Raw genomic sequence first — 27,610 nt, forward strand, 5'->3', positions numbered from 1 at the left:
AATGCATAGTATGTATGTACAGGGTTTCAATAGTTTTAATATAAAGGTTATGTTAAAAGTTGAATGCATTTGATGTATGTTATGGATGTTTAACATGTTTATTTTTTTTTGTTAGTTTTTATAAAATTGAATTAGACATTAAAATCCATAACAAAGATAAAAAGCATGCTCACTTAGGTTAACAACTTGTTTGAATAGTTAAAATAGGCCGTTTTCTTATAAAATTTGATTGCAAACTCAATCAGTTTATAATTCTATCTAAGGCTGGGGGTATTTAAGTTGACGGTTTACGTAACACCTCCTACCTGGGGATTTTGACTGAAATTGCGAGAATTTATTACAAGTTTTATGAGCATGCGTGGTGTGAGGTATAAAATTAGTTTTAACTGAGACGTAATAGTTTTAAATCCAATGTAAACGTTATACTTGGATAATGATCACATAAACTTAGATTGTTTTAAATTAGCTGCAACAAACCTAAGTTAAAGATTACTGAAAATATTTAGAACACTTTAGTGGGAGATTAAAAATATATATGATATATCGTTTTTAGCTCTCACGTTCTCAAGAGTTCACACCATGAGATCCATGCTCAGCTTTGTGTCGATTTTACCTTGACTACTATAAGCCCTTATCACTTTTCCTCTTGTTTATGCTTAGTATTAACCTAAATAAGTGAGCTTAGTATGTACCTAAATGAATAACTTAGATTGTATGACTTAAGAAAGTTTTGATGCTAAATGTTGGAATCAAAGTTGGAAATTATTTAACAAATGCAAGTTCTTTTAGAAATGTATTAATACATTTTATTGTTGGAGAAATTTGTCATGATTGAGCACTTGTGTAGTAAACATGATTGGTGATTGGCTAAGGGTTACAAAGCAAAGAAAGAACAAATTTTATAGGAAATGTAAGTTGGCCGAGAGGGATGTTGAAGTTTTTTAGTTAGGGAAATCATTTTTGGATTAATTTCCTAAAATCTAAAATTAATTTAACTTGATAAGTTATTTAGGGCTGCAAAGGATAAGGAAAATGAATAAAAAGCCACGTAGTAGGTCAAGCAAGCAGCTGATTGGAGGGCTTTGATTGGAGGAATAAGTGTACAGGTTCAGCTAGAAACTTAGGGTTTGAAGAAGGCAATGGTTCTCCCAAACCATTCGTGAAAAAGCTTTCATTTTTAACCAAATTTAAGATTATTGAGTTGGAAGTCGAATCTGGGGATGCTCAAGTGATTTGGAGTCAGAAAAGTGGAGAAATCGTGAAGATAGTGAAGGTTGCCCGAAAAATGGAAAATCCAAGTAAGGTGTAGTCCAAGAGAAATTCTGAGCTCTAGAAGACGAGTTAAGACATGAAATTTTGAAGTTTGTTAGCTTAAAGGTTTCTTAACATATTTCATGAAGGAAGTATAAACAAATTTTTTCTTTAAGTTGGTTAAAGTGAAACTAGGCTGCCAGCCCCACTAGCACGCCTCCTGCCATGCCAGCGCCCCCCAGTGCACCTCAGCCCGCCCAACCCTGCACACGCACGGCCAACGTCGCCCACCCATTCCCACAGCTTGTGCCCATGCCCATTTTTAGTGCTCAATTGCTTGTTTTTGAGCATTTTGGGTGTTGGTGAGCATTTTTTAATCCTAATTAAGATTTTCTTGATGTTTTGACCCTAAAATGAATAATTTTGGATTAAAAAGTGATTTTCGGCCATTTTGGGTAATGTGAGGAAAATGTACTTAAGGAGCAAAATGTAAATGTTTAGGTGCTAAAATGAGTTCAAGTGGTCACAATTAATCACTACGGCCTGTTTAGGGTTGATTTGACCTCTTGTGAGTTTCTAGTAATTCTGGGACTTTATTTCAGGCCAAATTGAGGTTAGAAAGGCTTACAACCTGAGGAGCTTGTGCCAACAATAGTGAGTGGTTTACTTTCGAATGTTTTGATATAGAAATTAATCATATATTATAGTATGCTATGATTTATGAAATGTGATGGCATGATTTATTTTACTTGTTCGATATTTCAAAAATGTTTAAATCATGATTTCCAAACTCTCGATGGTTTTATATGATCTTGATTTATCAAAATGTGGTTTGGAATCGAAGTTTACATACTCGTGATTTGTATGGTTTTATGAAAACCTCTTGATGGTGGAATCAAAGTTGTTGAATGGTTGTACAAATAGTTTCAAACTACTAATTCTTGTACTCGAGAGATGATTATTTTTCCGTACTACTTGAATGTGTTTCAGTAGCACTACTCAGGCGATCATGGGGCTACTGGGGTCAGATATGGCCAGAGTATACCAGGAAGCCCTGAGGACCTACACCTGTAGTGCCACCCAGGCTATCAGGCGGCTACCACCGGGGTCATATGTGGCCAGAGTATATTTGGGAGTTCAGAGTAACCTGGGCTTGTGGTGTGTATTTTTGCTTAGCCTTAAGATAGCTCTACGTGCACATATGACCTTGTGATTTGGTTTACACCGTGGGGGGCATTCTTTGACCAGAGTAACATGCCATTGTAAATGAGTATTTGGGTACAGAGTTGGTGTGGTTTTCTAATAACACCTGAATGTTTTATAATATGCTTATGAGAGTTAATCATGCCAATGTTTTACTAGCACATGTTTGAGATGCTGTTGAATCTTTTATACTTTGCCAATATTTTATTGAATGATTTGATAAACGTTATTGATGATTTAGAAAGCAATAACTTATGTTTATATTAAATTACCACTCATTGGGCATTAGCTCATACTTTTCAATGTTTTATGTTTCCCCTTTTGGTAGTGTTAAAGTTTCGGAAACGAGCTGAGCTGTTTAGTGCCACATGACAAGAGTCTCCTACTACATTGTAGGCCCTTCACTGTTGTAAATAGTTTGCATATCACGAACCTTATGTGTCATGGTTTCTTTTTTGGGAGTGTGGGATAAAAGGAGTTGTTTGGTTGTGTAGTTCTTGAAAGTGTTTCTGTTGTACTTAAACTGTTCATGGTTTGTATATATAACAGCGGATGGAAAGCTTGTGAAACGTGTTTGTTGATGTCATGATATTGGAAATCTCAAGTGAAATTAAATGTATTAAATGATTATTGTGTAACTGTTGAGGTTTAGGCACATGTCGAGTCAATTAGTTAGGTGCTAAATGTCATCAAGGTAGGTGATGTTTAGCATCTTCATTCCTCTTTCTGGATCAGGTGGGTAATCTGAGAGGGGGTGTGACAATTGCTCCATTCGAAAAGTGTTTGCATGAGTTAATAACAAGGTGAATGAGGGAATTAGTTCATAGTAAGTGGGTGAAGTAAATGTGTCAACGTATCCTACGGTCTCCTCCATTAGTTTGAACCGTGAGATTCCTATGTTGTGTCTGCTGTCATTTTTAGGTAGCACTAACTAGTCATTAACAACAGCAATACCTTTGGAGGGTTGTAACATAGGATTCAGAACAACCCAAGATTCATAAATGAATAGGGTCTTATAGTTCCATCTTGCACATTGTCTTACAATTCGGGGGCATGTTCATACAGTTCTATAAGATCTAAAAATGGCGGGTCACACTTACAGAATTATTAAGTTTTAGTAAGTGCAGCCTTTATTTAAGAGAGGCAAGATTTTGAAACTTTGCGCAAGGACCCCTATTCTTTTAACTCTCCCGATGAGAATGTTGATGCTAACACTTAAATTCTTCTCGGCTGTCATGTTTCCCTGTTTGTTGATTTTACCTTTTCTTCATGCTTTGCTATTTCCTTAGATATTGTAGCTTTCCCTATCTTGTATTTGCTATATAGTTTGATTAATGAATATATGAATCCTTATTTTATCGCTAAATCGGGTTGGCCTTAACCTTTCTTTTGCGCCTTTTTTTCTTTTGCCTCGGCTTCCCTTTGATTTGGATCGGCTTTGACGACATTTTTGTTTAGGCCGACCACAACTTCCATATTTATAGGGTCGGCCACGGCTTTGTTCTTTGCATTTTTTTAGAGATATTTGCACCATATGGTAGAGGAAAAATAAAGAATTTTATTGATCAAAAGCATAAGGTTGAAATAAAATTGAGTCTTCTATCTAAATTGCTAACATAAAGATCAAATAAAAAGAAAAATAAAAAAGGAAAACAAAAAAGTAGGACTCTATATTGCATTAAAATTCCTTGTTGCTTATGTTATTCCTCATCTTCTTTAAGGTTGTAAAATAGCATTCCCTTGCTACCTTCCGCTCCCCCTAGGGTAGGGGATTGGAGAATTTGGTGGTACGTTGATGGTACAACCGTTAGTTCATGAAACGTTAGTCTTCAGATTTTCGGAGTTGATGCCCTAAAACATGTATATGAATAAACGTTATGTGATGTAATAATATGAGATATTTTCTTCACTAGTCTTTGATATATGAGATATTTTGTTGCACTAACCACAAACCAATAAACTAACATTCTTGGTTATCGTTGTAACTTAAACATGTATGTGATGACATACACGTAGATCGTGCTTTAATTGATAACCTAAATGGTCTGTAGTAGATGGATAAAAAAGGGAAACCTTATCCTGTTGACACTACGAGTGTGACCTACTTTGTAGATGTTACAAGTGTTGGAAAGTACTAAAAATGGTATGATCTTGACCATTCATGTATTAGACATGTGGGCAAGGATGCTCTATACAAAAGAGTTTGTATAAGACCGGACCACGAAATGTTTAGTCTCGTTATATAACACTGTCCATGATAGAGACTTTCATTTCACTAGGATGACCATAGGTAACATGACCTTAATCCTGAGTGAGTTGGGAACTCCTGCCTATGAGGGCGGTCATTTGATTTGTATGGGTGTGAGTGGCCATACGAAATTCACTCCTTCCCCGATTTAGGGGTAAGTAGATAAATTGCTCCTTTAAGGGCTGATTCTGAGACTTGAACAATGTGGCGCCACACATTCTCTTGGCTCGAGAAGGATTTACTCATAGTAGGACTATGATATATTGTTCATTAGAGGAATCAGTGATCCTTAAAGAGTTAGATGTAATTATAGGGGAAAAAGGGTAAATTGACCCAGCCGTACTTACAAGCGATTTGTGAAGGGTCATTGTACTGTTGATTGGTTATATCCAATGGACACAAAAATATATTTGCAGCGCGAAGAGTGCAGTTATCGATCTTTAGTGGAATGCCCAACAGTTAACGGATGGTGGATATCGTGATTAAAGAGTTTAGTCAGTTATTCACGTACTGTTGGAGCTTCAAGCTACAGGTCCATAAGGTCCCCTTGGTAGCTCAATGGATTTGTGTTGAGAATAAGTTTTTGGGTTAGTTTGAAATGTTCAAATTAACAAGAGAAAATTTGATTATATATGATATAATTAAATTGTATCAATTGTATGAGATATAATTGACTTAATGTATTAGATACATTAATTGAAGCAATTATTATTAAATGCTATAAAGTTGAAAAAGTACTATGGTTTATATATTTTATGAGATGTGATATTAAAATTATAGGTTATGAATATATTGATTATATTTGTAATTAAATCAATTATAGGATAATTGGTTACGGTTTTTTCTCCCATAACCAACTTAGTGGGAAGTTGTGATCAGTTATGGTAATAGATGGTTAAAATGAAAATCATTTTCATTTTTACATTATGCGATGATTAATATTTTGAGAATTGGACGATCAAAAGTATTAGCTATAGGATAGTGATGACATGCAGATGCATGTCATCTTAGGCGTTTTACTTAAAATTATGAAGGTTGTTAGACAGAATATGCGTCGATCATGCTAGGAATTCATGAGAAAAAGAGTTTGCGTCAAATAGCATATCAAATCTCAGCTAACCCATTACTTTGCGTTAATTTTGCATTCAATGTTCTATTTTTGTAGCCAATGCAGGAAATGAACGCAAACGTGGAAACCGGACCATCGCATAGATGACCGCATTCGGAGAAGCACTCCATCGCAAGGCAAACACATCGATCAACGCATGGATGTTTCGGTAATTAGCCTTATGTGTCCATCGCATGGGAGTTGTGCTTGTTAAGCGATTGCGGTCATCATGCAGAGTTGCGGTGTTAAGCGAATGCGACCATTGAATGATTGCGGCTACGCGACAACACATTCTAATGGGATCAACGCAAGGTTGGTGGAATGAACGCATCAACGCATCTACCTCGAGAAAATCCAAAGCTAATGTTGACATTTCACCTTTCGCGCCGTTAGTGGCAGAGGTTCAGAAAGGATGAATGCACCGAACGTCAGAGTCAGAGCAGTCCAATTAATGTTGTTGACAGCCAAGCTCTATAAATAGGAGCTGACGAGCTAAAATTCATTTTATCTGGGGGAGGATCCTTATGAATCGGGGACTTTCCCCGTGATCCAGACAAACTGCGTGAGAAGATGGCTGAGAGTTCTTCACCTCCTTCATCCATTCCGAGTGACAACCGGAGCCTTTGATTGGAGCTAGATCTCGAGAGAATCAGCTCCTCCACTCATCCATGGCACCACTGGTAGCCTTGACGCACATCCGCTGGAAGCAAATCTTTGCTTCCAGCCGGTCATTTCTTTTCCTTTCTTTTCTCATATTGTATTGTATAACATTTTGGAATTAAGAAATTAATACAATGTGTTTTCAATGCATTTCTCTGTTCCTTCGACTCCATCTCTATCTTCTTTGCTTAGCATCTTTACTTCATTGCAACACTTGGTGAGATTGCTTGGGTATTGCATACTTAGTCATGTGGATTAGGAATATGAAGCATATAGCAAACTACCGAGAGGTATGCGTTGCGCGAGTATGTGAGTAACCTTATTTGCTTAGTGTGAAGCTGCTGCAATGCCTGTCTGTAGGCTAACACATTGCTTGTCTATGAGTGAAGTCAAGCAACAATCAACTGCCCGAGAGGGTAAGTGGTTGGTCGCATTAAGTAATGTATGCGTTGTTCACTAGGGATAGTAACAACCTTGCGTCAACCAAGCTCATGCGTTTGTCTTGTCTTATGTTGTGCTCAACACCCCTTTAGAGCTACTCGAGAGAGAGTCTAAATAAAGAACCTAATGACTCGAGAGAGCTATGTTAGAATCTAGACTCGAGAGAGCGAGATTAGATCGACATAAGCGAGAGATAGGGACTTAGAGATAAGCTCTGTTTGTCAACACTGCATCGCACGCACCCTAGGAATAGGAATAATGATATGGGGTCACCTTGTTTGTGTATCATCACATAGACAAGAATTAGAGGCTTATGTGTAGGCCCTATAGACACCTCTGCACATATATCGCATGCGTTCTAGCATTAGAAGCCGTAGAATTCGCGTCGAGAGGTGGTTTACTATTGTATGAGTGTTGCATGATCGCATTAGTTTGTGTTAACTAGGGTGGCCCTTGCGGTCACTCTTAAGGGTTGCAATGAAAACATCTCCGCATTTTATCCATTTTCCCACACATTTATTTCATGTCAAGGTTTGTCGCATCTATAGGAGTAGGATTAATTTAACAACAACCCCTCCATTCTTTTATTTATACCGCCGCATGCACAATCACCGCAAACATATAGTTACAAGTCCGTGTGTTCGACCTCGAATTATCCGAGAAACTTGCGTTCATGTTATACTTGGCATGAACGCAAAAAAACTTGTGGCAGGACGCATGGTCATCGCATACATCGTTAACGCAATTTTCATTCCAACGCATGACCATCGACGCATGACTATCAACGCATATCTTAGGAACATACATCACATAATGCGTCCAAGGGAAGTTGGTTGTCGAGTAAAATTGACTTCCAATTTCCGTGCATTAGATAGCTTGAGAGCATCACAATCGTGCAATGAATGAGCTATACGATAGTCACTTGTCTTCTAAACAATCGAGTACACTGTCTATACGATAGACTAAAACCATCTCTCACTTACTCGATCATCTATACGATCTGCCAAATTCTTCCTATCCTCTACCAAATCCTACAGAGCCCACAACTCCTGGATTCTCACACTGAGAATACCAAGGTAACCTGCTGATGGTGTCTTCTTTCTGTTCGAGGAACGAGTGTAGATTGGTTCTTGTTGAGAAGATTATTGTTCGAGTGTAGATTTGTTCGTGTTGGTGAACGATCATGCAGTAAGTTCGAGAGAATGAGAAGAATAGTTCTTCAAGGGTAAGTTCACTTGAACCTTAGTACTTTCCCTCTTAAAGCATGCTATAATTTAGAGTTTTTGCATAACTATTACTGTTTAATTGTAAATGTGTATGTTAAAGGAAACCAGATACGAGGATTTCTATGAGCAGTGGAAGGATCGTTCCAAATTCCCATCGAAATTGAACACTAACAATCACAGTCACAAAACGGAAACTAACAGGTCATGCAAAAGTAGAAATTATAGCATGCTAAAAAGATAGTCAAGAGATAGAGTATGTGTACCTTTAAAGAAACATTGTTCAAACTCCCTCGATCAATCTACCAGCGTCCACAGCAACATAACCCTCGAATGCAACGACCGATGCAACATGATCACCAGCATGAACAAAACGAACACAATGAACATGAACCCATAGAACGACCTCTATAACCTCGAAATCAATTGAGTTGAGTGAGGACACTACCACAATGGTTACCTTGGTATTCTCGGTGTGAGAATCTAGGAGTTGTGGGCTCTGTATGAACTTGTTTAGAAGAAGAGACTGGAGCAACAATCGTGTAGACGATTGAGCAAGTGGGAGATGACAAATTCTATCATATAGACGATGTGCTCAATTATGTAGAAGACGGTATCCTATCATATAGACAATGCCACACGATAGTTTAGCTACGATCAGCTGAATGAACTATCTGAAGGAAATCGACACTCAAGATTTTCGTGAGCAGCGGAAACAAGACCATTCCAAATTACAATCATGAATCAACAAATCATTTACAGTCGACTTTGATACAAGCAGTTATACAATTTACAGAGAAATTACCGCATGAAACAACAAATGTACAGAGGGAAAAACTGTACTAACAATGGCAGAAGCGTCTCCACGCTCCGATGCGCACTCTGATCGAACCACAGCAACCATGAGTGCTCGATTTACACGATCGCAACACTGCACGAACACAGCATGAACACTTCGCGCTCGTCCTCAACGATCTCCTCGGTCATGATCTCTCTGCAACACGAAGTCCTCCGCAACACTACTAACGAACTCCTCCAAAGAACCACAAATAGCCTCCAGAAAACCTCGACGATGTCGAGTTGAGTCTGACACCACCAACAAGGCGATGTTAGTATTCTCGGTGTGAGAATCCAGAGGGTGGGCTCTGTTCGGACTTGGTGTGAGGCAGACGAACAGAGGAAAGACAGATCGTGTACACGACTGGGCAAGTGGGAGAAGTCGAAGACCTATCGTATAGGTGGATGCCCAATCGTTTAGATAAAGCTATGTGATCGTCTAGCAAAAGCTATGCGATCGTTTAGCCCTATCACTCAGCTCGGTTGATTCTACACGATCATTTACCTTGGGCCAATGATCGTTAAGTAAACACTGCACGATGATTTAGTTAGCACCTCCACGATCGTTTACTTAGCCCAGTCGTCGTTCAGTAAATCTGTATATACTTGACGACTTCCGTGAGTTTCTTTTCGCCGGAGAGAAAACTCAAATTCTTTTCAAACTTTTGTAAAAACCTATTTTTCAAAATAGGAAACCGATTTCCTTTTAAACTCACGGTTACCATGATCAATAACCACCCACTACTTTGGTTATTTTAAAAGAAAAAGTATTAATCATCTAATAATTAATATTATTATAAACATAATTGATAACCAACTTATCATACTATATTTATAACCTATAGTTTTAATATTTCATCTCATGAAACATATAAACCATAGTTCTTTTCTTATTCCATGGTACTTAATGTAAATCTCATTTACATCAATCCTTCACTAGATGTATCTTATACATCATATCGATTATATCATATATAATAAAGATACCTCTTGTCAATTTGAACATTCAAATCAACACCAAGAACTTGATCCTTCAACATGAATCCAAGCTACCAAGGGGATCTCATGGACCTGTAGATCCGAAGCTCCAACGGTACGCGAATAACTAACTAAACTCTTTAGTCATGGGATCCACCATCCGTTAACTGCCAGGCACTCCACTAAAGACTGACAGTTGAACTCTCCTCACTACAGATATATTATATGTCCATCTTAACCAATCAGCAGTGCGACAACCCTTCACAGATCGCTCGTAAGTACAGCTAGGCCAATAACCGTTATGCCTTTGTAGTTACATCTGTCTTCTTAAGTACCACAGATCCCTCTAATGAACATAAATTATAATCCTACTATGACTTAGTCTTCTCTTCCAAAGAGAAGCTGTGGCCACAATGTTCAAGCCTCGGAATCAGCCCTTAAGGGAGCAATCTCTCTACTTATCCCTGCTTCGGGAAAGGAGTGAATTCCATATTGTGAATTGAGTTCCAGCTCCCAGATCAGACAAATACCCAAAAAGGTAGGCATGTTGAGTTGGCAATCTGGCCACTCTCACCCATACTAATCAAAGGACCGCCCTCAAAGGCAGGAGTTCACAAAACACTCAAGATTGAGGTCGTGTCACCTATGGTTATTTAGGTGAGATCCAAGTCTCTAGTATCAATGGCGTTATATACAGAGTCTAGTCATCTCGTGGTCCAGGTCTTATACAAACTCTTTGTATAGGACACCCCTGCTCCACGTCTCCACACAAATGGTCAGGATCAACCATTTGTAGTAGTTTACAACACTTGCAATCTTCTACAAAGCGGGTCGTATCCATAGTGTCACCAAGATCAGGTATCCCACCTTAATCCTTATACTAAAAACCGATTTAGGTTATCAATTAAGGCATCATCCACTTGTATATCACATATACATGCTTTTCACATAAGATAACCAAGGAGCTTTTTTTATTGAATATGAGTAAATGCTAGAATTAAATAACATTTATTTTATTCATTGAACAATGTATATCTTTACAAAACAATGAAACTCCGGGAGAATAGGACACCAATCCCAACACTATTGTATAGTCAATGTGCACGATCGTTTAGTCTCTCTACTATCGCTTTGTGAAACATTTTCACTTGATAGCTTCTCCATGAGTAACTTTCCGAAAGTAGCAACTTCCTAAAATTAGGAAAACATTTTTCCTTTTATCTCACGGTTACCATAAAACAACCAATAACCTCCCACTCAATTGGTTATTAGAGAAAAAGAGATCATTATCAAATAATTAATATTATTATAAATAAATATGATAACCAACTTATCATATTATATTTATAACATATAGTTTTAATATTTCATCTCATGAAACATACAAACCATATTTCTTTTTCTATTTTATGGTACTTAATGTAAATCATATTTACATTAATCCTTCACTTGATGTATCTCATACAACACACCAATTATATAATATATAATTGAATTTCTTCTTGTCAATTTGAACATTTCAAACCAACCCCAAGAACTGATTCTCAACTTGAATCCATTGAGCTACCAACAGGATCTTATGGACCTGTAGCTCGAAGCTCCAACGGTACGTGAATAACTGACTAAACTCTTTAGTCACGGGATCCACCATCCGTTAACTGGCAAGCACTTCACTAACAACCGACAGTTGCACTCTCCTCATTACAGATATATTTCTGTGTCCATATCAACCAATCAACAGTGTGATAACCCTTCATAGATCGCTCGTAAGTACAACTGAGCCAATTTACCGTTTTGTCCCTGTAGTTACATCTAACTCCATAAATACCATTGATCCCTCTAATGAACATAAGTTATAATCCTACTATGACTGAGTCCTCTCTTCCAAAAAGAAGCTATGGCCACTATGTTCAAGACCCGAAATCAGCCCTTAAGGGCGGAATCTATCTACTTACCCCTGCTTTGGGGAAAGAGTGAATTTCGTCTTGTGTAACTAAGTTCCCAACTCCTCAATCAGACAAATCCCCAAAAAGGTAGACTTGTTGAGTTGGCAATCTGGCCATTGTCACCCATACCAATCAAAGGACTGCCCTCAAAGGTAGAAGTTTCCAAAACACTTAGGATTAAGGTCAGGTCACCTTTGGTCGTTTAGGTGAGATGTAAGTCTCAAGTATCAACGACGTTATATAAAGAGACGAATCATTTCGTGGTTCGGTCTTATACAAACTCTTTGTATAGGACACCCTCGCTCGCATGTCTTGACATGAATGGTCAGGATCATATCATTTGTAGTATTTCACAACACTTGTAAACCTCTACAAAGCGAGCTATATCCGTAGTGTCACCCGGATAAGGTATCCCTCTTTTATCCTTATACTACAGACCTTTAGGTCATCACTTAAGGCATGATCCACTTGTATATCTCATATACAGGCTTAAGTTTACATACAATAACCATGGAGCTTTGTTTATTGGATATGAGTAAATGCAAAATAAAATAACTGCTATTATATTCATAATAATGTGTACAATGTTTACAAACTACAAAACTCTGGGAGAATCAGGACACATATCCCAACATATGTTCTATGACATTGGGGTTTGGAACGATCTTGCTTCCACTCACGGGTCTCTTTGTTAAGAGTTCCTTCACAGTTGTGTTGGGTTTTATGCCCTAAATGGTAGATAGGAAGTGTTATTAATTGATCGTCATCAATAAAGAGTTATAGATGTTAATTCAATAAATGTTATTACATTATTTTCTATTTTGTCTTAATAACCCTATATACAATAAACTAACATCAAAGGTTCCCTTATGAGTCTTGAACTATATGTAGAGACATACGGGGATCAATGTTCAAGATACAGCCTAAAGAGTCTATAGTATAAGGATAAGGCTGTGTACTTGATCCTGGTAACACTATGGATATGACCTACTTTGCATTTGATACAAACATAATGATCCAACACATTCGTGTAGGTGACATATGAGTGAGGGTATCGTATGCAATGATTTTTCATAAGACCGGACTGTGAAATAGTAATCACTAGATGTAACACCGTTGACTAGTTAGGTTTCTATTTCACTAGGATGACCTAGGTAACTTAGTCTTAATCCTACGTATACTATGAAGTCCTATTCAAGAGGGTTTGTCCTTTGATTTTTATGGGTGAGAGTGGCTAGTTTGCCGACTCAATAAGCCTACCATTTTGGAGACAAGATCGAGTGGGGAGCTTGGAAGATAATAATACAAGAGGAATTCACTCCTTTATAACTTTAACAAAAGGCCCTACCCTTTCATTGGCTTGAGAAGGGTTTCTGTTTATTGGTTGGACCATAAACAAATTGTTCATTAGAAGAGCATTGGTACTTAAGGAGTTAGAGGTAACCTAAGGGTAAAATAGTAATTTGACCCAGTTAGAGTTATAAACACTCGTGAAAGACTAACTTGCTATTATTGGTCTATACCCGTGGACACAAAAATATATCTGTAGTGAGATGAGTATAGCTGTGGGGCTTTAGTGGAGTGTATCCACAGTTAATTAATATTAATTAAATTGGTTAATGAGTTTAGCCAATTAATCTCATATCATTGGAGCTCTTGATCTATAGTCTACCAAGTCCCCTTGTTAGCTTACTAAAGGATATTAAAGAGGAATGATTTAAATTGTTCAAATCAATTTGAGGAAATTATATATTAATATGATTAATATGTAATTGATTATGGATGTGATCTATAATTCAAATTAAGTTGGAAAGAAACATTTGAATAAGATTCAAATAATTAATTCAAGTGCATTATATTAAAAAAGAATTAATTAATAAATAGAGAGGTGTTGCACATAGACATACGATGTTTATGATAATTAAATATATATACTTAAATTGGATTTAATTTATAAATAGTTATTTAATTAATGTGTTAATTAATTAAACAAGTGTTATTTAATTAATTGTGCACAAGGAAAAATTGGAAAAAGACTTGGAGAAGGGGGTTGACCCTTCTCTATATAAAGTCTTCCTTATGGCTCGTTTGGGTAAGCATTCATTGTGCAATTTTTTCCTAAGCCACAAAAAGAAATCCTCTCTACTATCCCAAAGCTTTTTCCTCCTCACCTTTTTCTAATAGTTGGATACCACCTATTCTTTTATTGGAATCCTTGAGAATAACAAGGTTATTCTCGTGGTTGTGTTCAAGATTGTTCGAGGAGATGTTCATGTTCAAGATCGTTGGAGGAGGCGTTTGTTGGAATATTGAGAGGGTCGTTCTAGGAGCTTTGCAATATACAAAGGTGAGAATAGTTCTTTCCTTTCTCTAAAGCATGCTATTTCATATGTTTATTGTACACATATTCTATTTAGTATACTGATTTTGTTTAAGTAAAAATGGATTAGCGGTATGCAAGGTGTTCACATGTTTCCGCTCGAGATTCGAATCCCATCAAGTTGAACTTCCCCTATCTGCTCAGGCTCGATGGATTTTGACATTGCCTATTATCGAGGTTATAACCAACACATCATTATGCATTTGATGAAGAATTCATCTTCGGATCCTTTGTCGTTTGGGTCGGCTTCTCTCATAAATTCACTAAAGATACCCTTTCAAATTAGGGCTTCAATTTTGTCTTTCAATTGGAGACAATCTTTTGTCATATGTCCATGATCTTGGTGAAAGAAACAATACCTTTGCTAATTTCGGTGGTGTGACCCTGTCTTCATCTATTCTGGCTCTCTTAAAAGATTCATGCGTTTTATTTCCATGAGGATTTACTCTACTGGAAAGTTGGTGGGGGTGTATTTTTCGAACCTTGGTATATTCCCAAACCTCATAGGCTCCTGGTCATCCACTCAGCGTTATTTGATCTTAGGTTGGATTTCTTCATTACTCTGTCTCTTTCCCGAGGCTGAAGCTAAGGTGACTGCGTCTTGGATTCGTCCGACCTTCCTTTGGATCGCAACAATTCTTTTGCATTGATGTACTTTTGTGCTATGATCACCAACTCTATATAGGTTTTCACTTCTCTTTTCCCTAAGGATCCTAGAAACTTCTTATCCCTTAGCTAATTGCTAATAGAGCTACGGAATCAGTGTATCCATCTACTTGCAAAGCTCCACCATTGAATCGCGCGATGTACTCCTTTAGGGTTTCTCGTGATCCTTGCTTTATAGTTAGGAGATGCGTTGTTGATTTTTGTTGATTACGGGCACCCCCCCACCCCAAAGAATTGAGTGACGAAAGCTCTTGCCAATTCTTGAGACGATCTAGTGGACTTTCTTTTCAACTGTCGAAACCATTATTTAGTCGGTCCTACCAAGGTGAAAGAGAATGCTTTGCATTTTATAGCGTCTCATACTCTCTGGAGTTCCATCCAAGACCATTATGAATCTAAATGTTCAATTAGGTCCCTCTTTCCATCATAGGACTTAATTACTAGAATCTTAGATTTTTGTGGAACTTCTTCCTCCATTATTTTATCGATGAATGGTGGATCTACCTGCTCTATTAAAGCTTCCAACTCTATTCCCTCTTTTACAACCTTGTATCGCATGTTTCCTTGCAGGTGTTTGATGTCCCTTTGTATTTTCAACAGGTCTGCTCTCTAGGACATCTCTTTGACCTTGGGTTTGGACTCCCCCTTTGAGTTATGATAACTGGTAGACATACAAGTTATTACAGCTCAAATAAGTAAAATAATGAGAGAATGTGATGGTAAAATAGGCAATATCATGTCCGAAAGCGCTAAACTAAAAGGAATTGCGATCGCGAGTTCTCATCACATAAAAGTAGTTAATTTACTTATTTTGTGAAGGTATAATGCGATGGCGCATATGAAATTACAATCCAAAGGCACAATGCGTCAGTGCGCTTGAAGTTGCGATCGCAAGTCATGCGACTGTAAGAAGTTTCTCAAATGGTGATCGCATAAAGACCTCGCATCAAGGCGACAACATAATAAATCGTGATGGGACGTAAAGCTGATAACAGTCGATTCCGAATTTAGTTGACAAGCCGTTAAAAGCCACACTGTAGCAAGTACATTGAACTTTCTGTGACTTTTAAACGGCACAACAGAGTAGGGAAATTAGTGCCGCCCATCATTGCAATCATTTGTAAGAAAAGCTGCTTCTGTTAGACATATTTAAATTATAATATGTTTAATTAAAGTATGAACTATGTATGTGGATTAATAATTTATCACATTGGGTTATTTTATTAGATTGGGCCCTATTATGTGATCTAATTAATTAAGGCCCTAGATTCCTAATTGAGTATGGATTTAATGGGTAGAAGCCCATTCCTAGTTAATTAAGGTTTAATGGGAACCCTAATTGAACTAGTATATAAAGAGACCTTAGGCTATGGTTCCCAAGATACCAAAGTGTCTTTTTTGAATCCCATTTAGAGAGAGATCCCACTTAGGGCATTTGGAGCTTTGGTTGAGAAAGATAATAGCCACCACGAGTCATCATAAATCTTTCAATGAAATCCGGTATGTATATATTCTCGACAATTTGACATGAATGATTCTAGGGTTTATCTACTCAATATAGATATAGAGTATTTATGCTAACAAGTGGTATCAGAGCATGATTTTTATGTTAAATTGTTGGTTTATATTTATTTACCATTGATCTTGATTTAATTTTTGGTAAACAAGTTTAAGAATAATAATTAAAAAAAAAACCCATTGATTTGATGAAATTCACGGGGAAATCTTATTTTTTTCCCTTTCCGTTTCGTGGGTTTCAATCCACTAAAAATACGTGTTTAAATATATATATATATATATATATATTATATGTGTTGCGCACGAGTTCGGTTGCTCGTCGTCGAAGGTTTCATTAGTTTCTTCTTTAATTTTCTTCTGGGTTTTGTGGGATTCTGTCCTTCAAAGAAAGAAAAAAAAAAAAAAGGAGAATTTGGGTTAAAATCAATGAAATTCAGTGTCATTGGCCATGGTGGAATTTTCGATTGGGGTGCGCTAGCATGGGTCTCGGTTGAGAATCAGTTGAGGTTTTTTTTTTTAAATTTTTTTTCAAAGTTTGATAATGGATTAAATTTAAATCTAGTTTTTAAATTGGTACTTTTTTGGATTTAAAATCTAGATTATTAGTCGATGATTTTGTGAATTTGAATCTAAAGTTTGATTGATGATTCAATTTCAAAATTAGATTGATCATAATATGAATTCTGGTTCAATCATGTTATGGATTCAAGATTGATTGATAATGTGGTAAATTTAAATTTAAATATGATTGATATTTTGGTGAATTTAAATTTAAATTTGATTGATGATATTTGGCGATGTTCACATGTTTATGTTGCTTTGATTGTATTATGTGTATGTAATTATTAAGTGAATATTGGTAAAGACTATTTGGTGTTCTTCCTCCTTTATTTTTGTATAATAATATTATTATATTATTGTGTCTTATATTTTCAATTGAATTGGTCAAAATAATATGTTACCAAAGTAGCCTCTGTTATCTAGATTAATTTAATTCTAAAATATAAGATGTGCATATTCATGAATTTATGCAGATAATTATCGGCCCAAAGGAAGATAATTATTTGGCCAAATTGTGGGTATGCATGTGGTAATGAGTAGTCCAAAGAAAGGTTATTTTTTTTGACGGAGTTAATTGTTAGTACTTTGATTACTATGTTGAGAGTACCATTTACAGTTGGTGACATCAATGTTGTGTTAGGTATCTTGTTAAAGGGGCCCACCACATATGTGAAATTATTTTGTTATATTTTAATTGTGAGCATATGTTTTGTTGTTTATTGTTTCAGTTGGTCTTACTCAAATATCTGGAAATCTGAGTTCAACCCCTAAGTTGAATGGATCGAACTTCAAGATTTGGAAGGAAAGCTTAGAGATACTTCTCGGGTGTATGGATTTGGACCTTGTATTAAGGACCGATAAACCTACTTCTACTGAGGAACAACTAAATATGGCTAATATAGAGAAGTGGGAACGGTCAAATCGCATGTGTCTGATGATCATTAGGCACTCCATTCCAGAGTCTTTTTGGGGCTCTATCACAGAAAGTGAGAATGCCAATAAGTTTCTTGCTTAAATTGAGAAATATTTTGCTAAAAATGAGAAAGGGGAAGCAAGTAGTCTTTTGACTTCTTTAACTTCTATGAGGTATAAGGGCAATGGAAACGTAAGGGAGTACATTATGGAAATGTCCAATCTCGCAGGTAAATTAAAAGCACTTGATATCGAGATAAATGAAAATTTACTTGTGCATCTGGTACTTATCTCTCTTCATGCATAATTCACCCAGTTTAAGATAAGCTATATACTTAGAAGGATAAATGGAGTATTAATGAGCTTATCTCACAATGTGTGCAAGAAGAAGATAGGATTAAGAGAGAAAGGACAGAAAGTACTCATTTGGCAACATGCTCTCGTGATAAGAAGAAAAGAAAAATTGTGGATGCTGCAGAAGGGACATCTCAGCAGAATAAAAACAAGAAACAAGCTACTGAAAATCCTTGTTTTTTCTGCAAAAGGAAAGGTCACTTCAAGAAAGATTGTCCCAAATACGCCAAGTGGCATGTAAATAAGGGTAAACTTCTTACTTTGATTTGTTCTGAAGTTAATTTAGCTTCTGTACCTACAGATACTTGCTGGGTAGATTCTGGTGCTACTACTCACATAAGTATATCAATGTAGGGTTGCCTGAGCCGGCTGCCAAGTGATGCTGAAAGATTCATCTATGTGGGCGATGACAAAGTAGTTCCAGTTGAAGCTATTGGAAATATTAGACTACTTTTAAAAACTGGTTGTTATTTGGATCTGAATGAGACTTTTGTTGTACCATCATTTAGACGGAATTTAGTTTCTATTTCTAGTTTGGACAAATTTGGTTTTTCTTGTTCTTTTGGAAATAATAAAGTTAGTCTTTTTCAAGATTCTAAGCTTATTGGTACCGGTTCTTTAATTGATAATCTATATATGCTTCATTCTTTTGCTTCATTTAACAAGATCCTATTATCTAATTCATGTAGTACAAAACGTAAATTAAATGAGAATTCTGCTATGTTATGGCACAAACGTTTAGGTCACATCTCTAAACAGAGAATTCAGAGACTTGTGTCAGATGGAATTCTTGATTCTCTTGATTTAAGTAACTTCAACGTTTGTGTGGAATGTATTAAGGGAAAACAGACAAACATAAGAAAATTAGGTGCCAACAGATGCTTAGATGTCTTAGAACTAATACATATAGACATTTGTGGTCCATTCCCTACGGCCTCTTGGAATGGACAACAATATTTTATTACGTTCATAGATGACTATTCAAGATATGGGTACCTATATTTAATTCATGAGAAGTCTAAATCCTTGGATGTTTTCAAGTCTTTCAAAGCTAAAGTCGAACTTCAACTTGGAAAGAAAATTAAGGCTGTCAAATCTGATCGTGGTGGTGAATATTACGGTAGATATGATGGATCAGGTGAACAATGTCCAGGGCCCTTTGCCAAATACCTAGAGGAATGTGGAATCGTCCCGCAATACACTATGTCGGAAAAACCCAGCATGAATGGTGTAGCGGAGAGGCGAAATAGAACACTTAAGGATATGGTAGAAGTATAATTAGTCATTCTTCTCTACCAGAATCCCTCTGGGGTGAGGCACTAAAGACTGCAACATATATCCTTAATAGGGTACCTAGTAAAGTAGTAGTTAAAACCCCTTATGAGCTATGGACAGGAAAGAAGCCTAGTATTAGGCATCTTCACATTTGGGGTTATCCAGCTGAGGCTAGGCCTTATAGGCCTAGTGAAAGAAAGTTGGACTCAAGAACTATTAGCTGCTATTTTGTTGGGTATTCTGAGCACTCTCAGAGTTTCAAGTTTTATGATCCCACTTTTAGATCATTGTTTGAGACAGGAAATGCTAGATTCCTTGAGGATGTTGAGTTTGGGGGGGAAGATAATATAAGGAAAGTTGTCTTTGAAGAGGAATTAGTTTCTTTTACTCATGTGATTATAAATAATGTTCAGGCTTCAATTCCTGACTTCATTGTTGAACCAATTATAGAACAAGACAACATTGAAGTCCCCGTTGTTGAACCTGAAGTTCAAACTCAACAACCTCAAGTAGTGCCATTAAGAAGATCTACTAGAGAGAGAAGAAGTGCAATTCTAGATGATTATATTGTGTTTCTTCAAGAACATCAGGATGATGTAGGCGGAATGGAAGATGATCCAAACAACTTCCAACAAGCTTTACAAAGTTCTAACTCTCAAAAGTGGATAAGTGCTATGGAATAGGAAATAAAATCCATGAAAGACAATGACGTTTGGGAACTTGTTGAACTGCCATTAGGAGTGAAACCCATAGGTTGTAAATGGATATTTAAAACCAAAAGGGATTCACATGGCAATATCGAAAGATATAAGGCTTGTCTTGTTGCAAAGGGTTTTACTCAAAAGGAAGGCATTTATTACAAAGAGACTTTCTCTCCGGTTTCATCGAAAGACTCTTTTAGGGTAATCATGGCACTAGTAGCTCATTTTGATTTAGAGCTACACCGAATGGATGTAAAAACCGCATTTCTCAATGGGAACATTGATGAGACGATTTATATGGTGCAACCAGAAAACTTTGTGTCTGGTAATTCAATGTCTATGGTGTGAAAATTAAAGAAATCCATCTACGGTCTCAAGCAAGCCTCTCGTCAATGGTATCACAAATTCCATAAAGTGATAACCTCATTTGATTTCAAGGTGAACATTGTGGAAGATTGTGTATATCACAAGTTCAGTGGGAGTAAATCAATCTTTCTGGTGTTATATGTCAATGACATACTCATAGCTAGTAATGATGTAGGTTTATTGCATGACACTAAGAGATTTCTCAAAAGAAATTTTGAGATGAAGGATCTTGGTGATGCTTCTTTTGTATTAGGAATTGAAATACTGCGAAATCGTTCTTAAGGTATTTTGAGATTGTCACAAAAGAACTACATTGAAAAGATCTTAAGTAGATTTGGCATGAAAGATTGTGCGCCAGGAGATACCCCGATCGCTAAAGGTGATAAATTTCATTTAGGTCAATGCCCCAAAACCACACTCGAGACTAAGAAGATGCAGAAGATTCCCTATGCATCGGCCATTGGAAGTCTAATGTATGCCCAAGCATATACGCGTCCAGATATTGCGTTTATAGTTGGAGTGTTAGGCAGATATTTGAGTAACCCGGGGATGGATCATTGGAAAGCAGCCAAACGGGTTATGAGGTATTTACAGAGAACAAAGATTATATGTTCACTTATCGGAGATCAAAAGTTTTGGAGATCATTGGGTATTCTGATTCTGATTATGCTGGATGTCAAGACACTTTGCGATCCACTTCAGGCTATATCTTCATGTTGGCTGGAGGAGCTGTATCCTGGAAAAGTGTTAAACAAACACTTATGGCTTCTTCTACTATGGCCGCAGAGTTTATAGCATGTTATGAGGCATTCAATCATGGAATATGGTTGCAAAATTTTGTCACTGGGCTGCGGATAGTGGTTGGCATAGAAAGACCACTAAAATTATTTTATGACAATAAGTCGGCTGTGATGTATTCTAACAACAACAGAAGCAATACGAAGTCAAAGCATGTACACGTGAAGTTTTTGGTTGTTAAAGAAAGAGTTCAGAATGGTCAAATTTCGATAGAACACATAGGAACAAACTCTATGGTGGCAGATTCATTGATTAAAGGTTTATCACCTAAGGTTTTTCATGAGCATGTTGCTCATATGGGTGTTAGTCACTTTTCTGATTCCATGGTTTAGTGGGAGTTTGTTATTGAGGATGTTCTTTGACCTTATTTTGTTTATTTTCTATATAGAATAAAGTTGATGGTTTATGTTTTATTATCTGAACTTGTTTATCATGCATGAAGTTTAGCATAAAGTTTTTTTTTAGAATGATCTCATTAAGGAATTTGGACCAGTTGGAAACAGGCATGATCTAGATCACTTTGCATGCAGTTTCCATGCTATCCATCCATACTTGATCTATGTCATTGAATGTATTGGAATTGGTGATCAAGGAAGGTTTAGTTACAAGGGTAGTGATGAAAACCGCCTTGATTCCGTGCTAATATAGGAGATGGACCAGATTGAACTAAAGGGGAATTTTATTATTGAAATAACCTGTTTATACGCGCTTAAGGTTTATGTGATCTAATTATATTAGGTACATAAACATAGCCCAAGTGGGAGATTGTTAGACATATTTAAATAATAATATGTTTAATTAAAGTATGGGCTATGTATGTGGATTAATAATTTATCACATTGGGTATTTTATTAGATTGAGCCCTATTATGTGATCTAATTAATTAAGGCCCTGGATTCTTAATTGAGTATGGACTTAATGGGTAGAAGCCCATTCCTAGTTAATTAAGGTTTAATGGGAACCCTAATTGAACTAGTATGTAAAGAGACTTTAGGCTATGGTCCCCAAGATACCAAAGCAATAAACACTCAGTCTTTCTTGAATCCCATTTAGAGAGAGATCTCACTTAGGGCATTTGGAGCTTTGGTTGAGGAAGATAATAGCCGCCATTTTAGAGTCATCATAAATCTTTCAATGGAATCCGGTATGTATATATTCTTGACAATTTGACATGAATGATTCTAGGGTTTACCTATTCAATATAGATATAGAGTATTTATGCTAACAACTTCACCTTGAATTCTATAAATACCGAAAGCCACCAGAGAGAAAGGGAGTTAGTTAGTTAGTCCATTCCCGCACATAATTATACATATACATAGAGGACGGAGAGAGCACGGAGATGAGGGAAAGCCGAGAGAAATCGTTCTCGGACAGATCGAGAGACTGCCGAAAAGCAATAAAAAGGAGAGAGGGCCAACCCTTGTGAGAGTAAGAATCCACTATTAGAACAGAGTTGAAGTAATAAAGAGCAGTGTAGAAGGCCACAAGAAGCATGCCATTGCTTACCGGGCTTGTTATCTCTCAAATCCATTTGTTATTTTGTATTCAGTACTTTATTTGCAGAAAATAGAACCTTCATTTCAACCTATATTTAATCTCTCCATACCATACATGAGTAGCTAAATTTTTGAATGGGTTGAGAAGCACTTAGCTAGCATGACTGAAGATTTACATTTTATGCGATCATCTTGTCTTATGTATGCATCATTCACCCTTGGACATACTTGAGAAAGTAGTATAAAGATAGAATCTAGGCTTGAGAGAGTCAGATTAGATTGCATAAGCAAGAGTAGAAACTTAGAAATAAGTTCTATATGCTATTTACACATCGCATGTGCCCTAGAAATAGGATTGGTGGTATGCAGTCACCTTGTCTTATGTGTGCGTCATTCAACATTTGGACATACTTGACAGAGTAGTCCAAAGATAGAATCTAGGCTAGAGAAAGTCAGATTAGATCGCATAAGCAAGTATAGAAACTTAGAAATAAGTTCTATTGACATTTTAGCATATGCATCGCATGCGTCCTAGAAATAGGAATTGTAGCATTCTGCATTGAGAAATGTAGTACTGATATTAGATCGCATAATAACTTGTGCACAATCTTAGGAAATGTTAGCTAAACCCCTTCTCAACCCCTTCATCGCATACGTAACTCTACGCTTTCATCACTCCGCGTTCAACTCCGTCGCATAGGAAAAATCTAAATAAAAAAGCTATCCACTTCATTATTTTTACCACCGCAATAGAATCAAAGAGTGTCGCATATCTACTTAGTAGTCCCTGTGTTCGACCCTGGACTTACCAGGAAACCTAAGGAGGCTTATACTTGTGCCATGTTAGGAAAACTTGCATGATCACTGTTGACATAATTTTAATCCATAAACTTGTTGACATAAAAATTGATGCTTCTATTTTAAGCATGTGGACAAATATGAATATGAATGAATAAAATTTATCTTCTTATGTCATACAACGCATGGATGATTGCGATGATATGTGATACTACTTCTAGATGTATGCATTATTAACGATATGCTTGTAGTATGCTATGCGTTGTCACAAGTTTCCTTGTGTTGAAACCAAGTATAATTTCACTGCAAGTTTCTCGGAGTGATCCAAGGTCGAACACAGGGATTCTTTTAGATTGATTGTGTTACGTTCGTGGTATATGTGACCAGAGGTTTTTCAATTCAATAAAATTGTGGTTTGTACATGCGATAAAGTAAATTGTGTAGTAAAGTAAAGATAAGCGATAAAAATGCGATAAAAGTAAAGTGCGATAAGCTAAACCTAAGCTATGATGATACAAGATACAGGTTACATGATACAAGATACCGAGGTTGAGGCTGACTGTGAAGATTAAACAAAGGTCGTGTTATGCGGTGGCAAGGCTTATGTGCGAAGCAGAAAGAGAAAGGATAATTGATATAAACATCACAAGTTTCTTAATTGCGTTAAAGATATAAGTACGGTTACGCTTTCCCTTGGCGTACACCTCTCGGTGATCGATCGCGTTTCCTACATCTCTGTGGTGAAACAGGGATGAACGTAGTGAACGCAAGGTTGCTTCCATCTCTGGAAGTACTTCTTGCTTTAGTTAACGCATTCTTCTAACCTTCTCTCAATAGATCAGAATGACATCTTCACTTCTTCTAACTCTCCTTTCTTTTGACTACAATATCAAAATAAAGCAGTATAAATAACTTGTATTTCTACAAGTTATCACACTCCCAAATTTAGATATATGCTCGTCTTCAAGCATATCTTCTACTAAGGAAATAATGCTCAATTCTTATCCTAAATTTGTGCGTCGATCGGTTGCTCTGAATGCTCCACTTAGGCACATTACTTAACAATGCAATTTTCTTCTATCCTTGCTAATTCATATCAAAGCCCTACTTTATTCTTCTATACTACAAATTTCTGATAAAAAATGCATTTCTAGTTTTAAAAAGAATGTTTACCTCTTCTTGTCAAAACAACTGATGCGTCTAGATGCGGTGGTCAAATTTTGTGTCATTTATTAGAGACTATTGGTCATGGTTACACTCTTCGTTTTGGCTTGTTCCCATGGGTGTCATGCGAACATCCAACTACGGTTGTGCCAATTTCAACTTTAACTCATGAATTTCAGAGGAGTTTTCTCTTGCATTCTTTTATTTTTATTTTTCTCATTTCTTTCTCTTTTTTCATATTGCGTTGTTCTTGGAAACCCACCTTCGTTTTGGCTTGCTCCCACGGGTGTCATGCGAACATCCAACTACGAGTTCCTTTAACAACTAACTCTTATCAGGTTGGGAATATTTTTGAAGTTTCCCCTTGCGCTGACATTGGAGTTTATATGAAAAATGTTTTTTTAGATAAAAAATGAACGCATTTTTCTTAATGACCACATATTCTTGATCTCATTTGCTCAGACCTTCCCCACCCCCAAATTTAGAGATTTGCAAGGTTCTCATTGCATTGTTTGGACAGAATAGACAAATACTTAGACAAAATTTCAAAGAAAAGGTTTAAGTAGAATTTTGATGGGTAAAAGGAAAAGCGTGGCTAAGCTACAAATTAACTAAGTATTAGTTAGAAATTACAAATTATGGGAAATGTTTCTAAGTGTATGCATATTATACATCATGGCAGCACAAAAGAATAACGCAAAAAGAAAGATTAAGAACATTGCAAATATTGACAAAGGATGATAAAGAAGAGGCATAGGCACAAAGAGAGAATTGCTACTTAGTTGTATTGAAAATTAACTAAGTATACAAATAAGTACAAATAACACAATACAACAATTTTGGCTTGTACAAAGAATCAAAGAATTTAATTAAACAATGAATGAAATAAAGATAAAAGAATGGCCACATAAAAAAAATAATAAATGTAAAGATTATTGTTGAGGAGCATGAGGGTTTGGAGGAGGGCTCTGATGCGGTACGGGTGGAGTCTCTTCGAAAACCAGTTGCTGCCTGAGATACGGAGGCACCATGGGACCATGAAGATATGCTGTTAGAAAATTAAAGTACTCATGGTTGCGCTCCGCGAGCTGTCTTTGGTGGTGATGGATCGTATAAATGTTGCGCTGAATATTAATCAACGCCTCCCTTGACGTGGCAACACTGCGCTGAATATCGTCGACTTGCTCGATTACTAAATCAATTCTCTGGTTGAAGAAGGCTTGTTGCTGAGCGAAGAGTTGTTGTTTTTGGGAGAAGAGGGACCGCATTTTTGCTAACTCAGCAGTTAAGGAGGCGACAGTGGGTTGTGCCTGCGATGTCTCGCTAGCAATATTTTGGGGTTGGGCAGAGGTGCCTTCACCCAAATCGTGTGGGTCATCAACATGCGGCGGTGGAAGGGAATATATCGGTGATGATGCTGAAGGTGAGGATGGGCTGCTGGGTATGCAGTTGGAGAATTTGAGGGAAGGAGAAGATTGGTAAAGTGCTCATGAAGAGAAGAAGAAGATTGTGCGGGAGGACTTGGAGGGTAAATTATTAAGGGAAAAGTATCCAAGGGTTCTGGATCTTGTGTTGTTTCTTCTTGGATTTTCTCCTTTCCCTTATCATTTCTGCGGTGTCTTTTTGACTTGGGCTCTTGCGGGGCATTCAAATAAATGCTAGGCCTCTTCAAAGGGAGTTCAGGGCAGTGTGGGGAATCTTTGAGGAGCAACCTCAAAATCTTGACGTTTATTAGGCCGTGAACTTCTGCCATTGGGTTTTCATCAATGCCCACACCTAGTGATAGGCATAAACTTGAAACCATCCATGGGAAAAAGTACTGCCCTCTTATGTGCCCCACAAAACCCCTGATTTATCTTGCGATCAACCGACTTACATCGATTTGAATGTTGCGCGCAATGTAATATGCGGCCATAACTCGATCCCTTGAAATTGTCTAGTCATGGGAAGTTGGGATTAGCCGCCGTTTGACCAAATAAACCTAAAGCCGTGCCTTCAGAAGCAGAGTCTTGGATGCCAGGGTCTTAATGCCTTTTAAAGAAACCGACCACTTAGTGTCCGGTTGCATTAATACTCGCAACGTATCTTCCATTTTCTCTTCAGTGGGATCATCAATTGTTTTGTTGCCCCGTGCATCCGAGTTATCCTTCATCTGGTATAGTTCATTGATATCCCTTGCGCTGAAAGACATCGTTTGCCATTTTATGGTCACCACGTCCTTGGTGCCATGTAGTCATCCATGGTAGAAGTCGCGCACTACCTCTGGGACAACAATGGCTGGGCACTGGCAAAATGTGTCCCAACTATGTTCCATGATCACGCTCGTGATCAGATTTGGTAGTGGTGTTGGCGTAGGGAAAAAGCCCATCTCCATCAATAAGTCATCATTCTTCTTTTTTCTTGATGGACTCACCTTTGGTGTGGGCTTGCTACTCTTTGCGACTGCTTTGCCCTTTCTCTTGGTCAATGCAAGGCGGGATTGATGCCTTTGTTTTCTTTCCCATTCCTTGCGTTGTCCTCCTTCTCTCGTTTGGTAAGTTCCTTGCCCTTCTTCTTGCTTAAGCGCTGCCTGTTGGCTTCGCGCTTCCTTTTCTTCTCTCCTCTCATTCTCCTTTCTTCTTCTGCCTTCTTTTTCTTTTCTTCTTCTTCCTCTTCTCTCACTTCTCTTTCAAAATCTTCCACAAACTGCTTAGAGGCCAACAAAAGGCGTTATTCCTCTTCGA

The sequence above is a fragment of the Benincasa hispida genome, chromosome 3, assembly GCF_027475165.1.
Source record: "Benincasa hispida cultivar pf3 chromosome 3, pf3_genome.v1.1, whole genome shotgun sequence".
NCBI classification, from domain to species: Eukaryota; Viridiplantae; Streptophyta; class Magnoliopsida; order Cucurbitales; family Cucurbitaceae; genus Benincasa; species Benincasa hispida.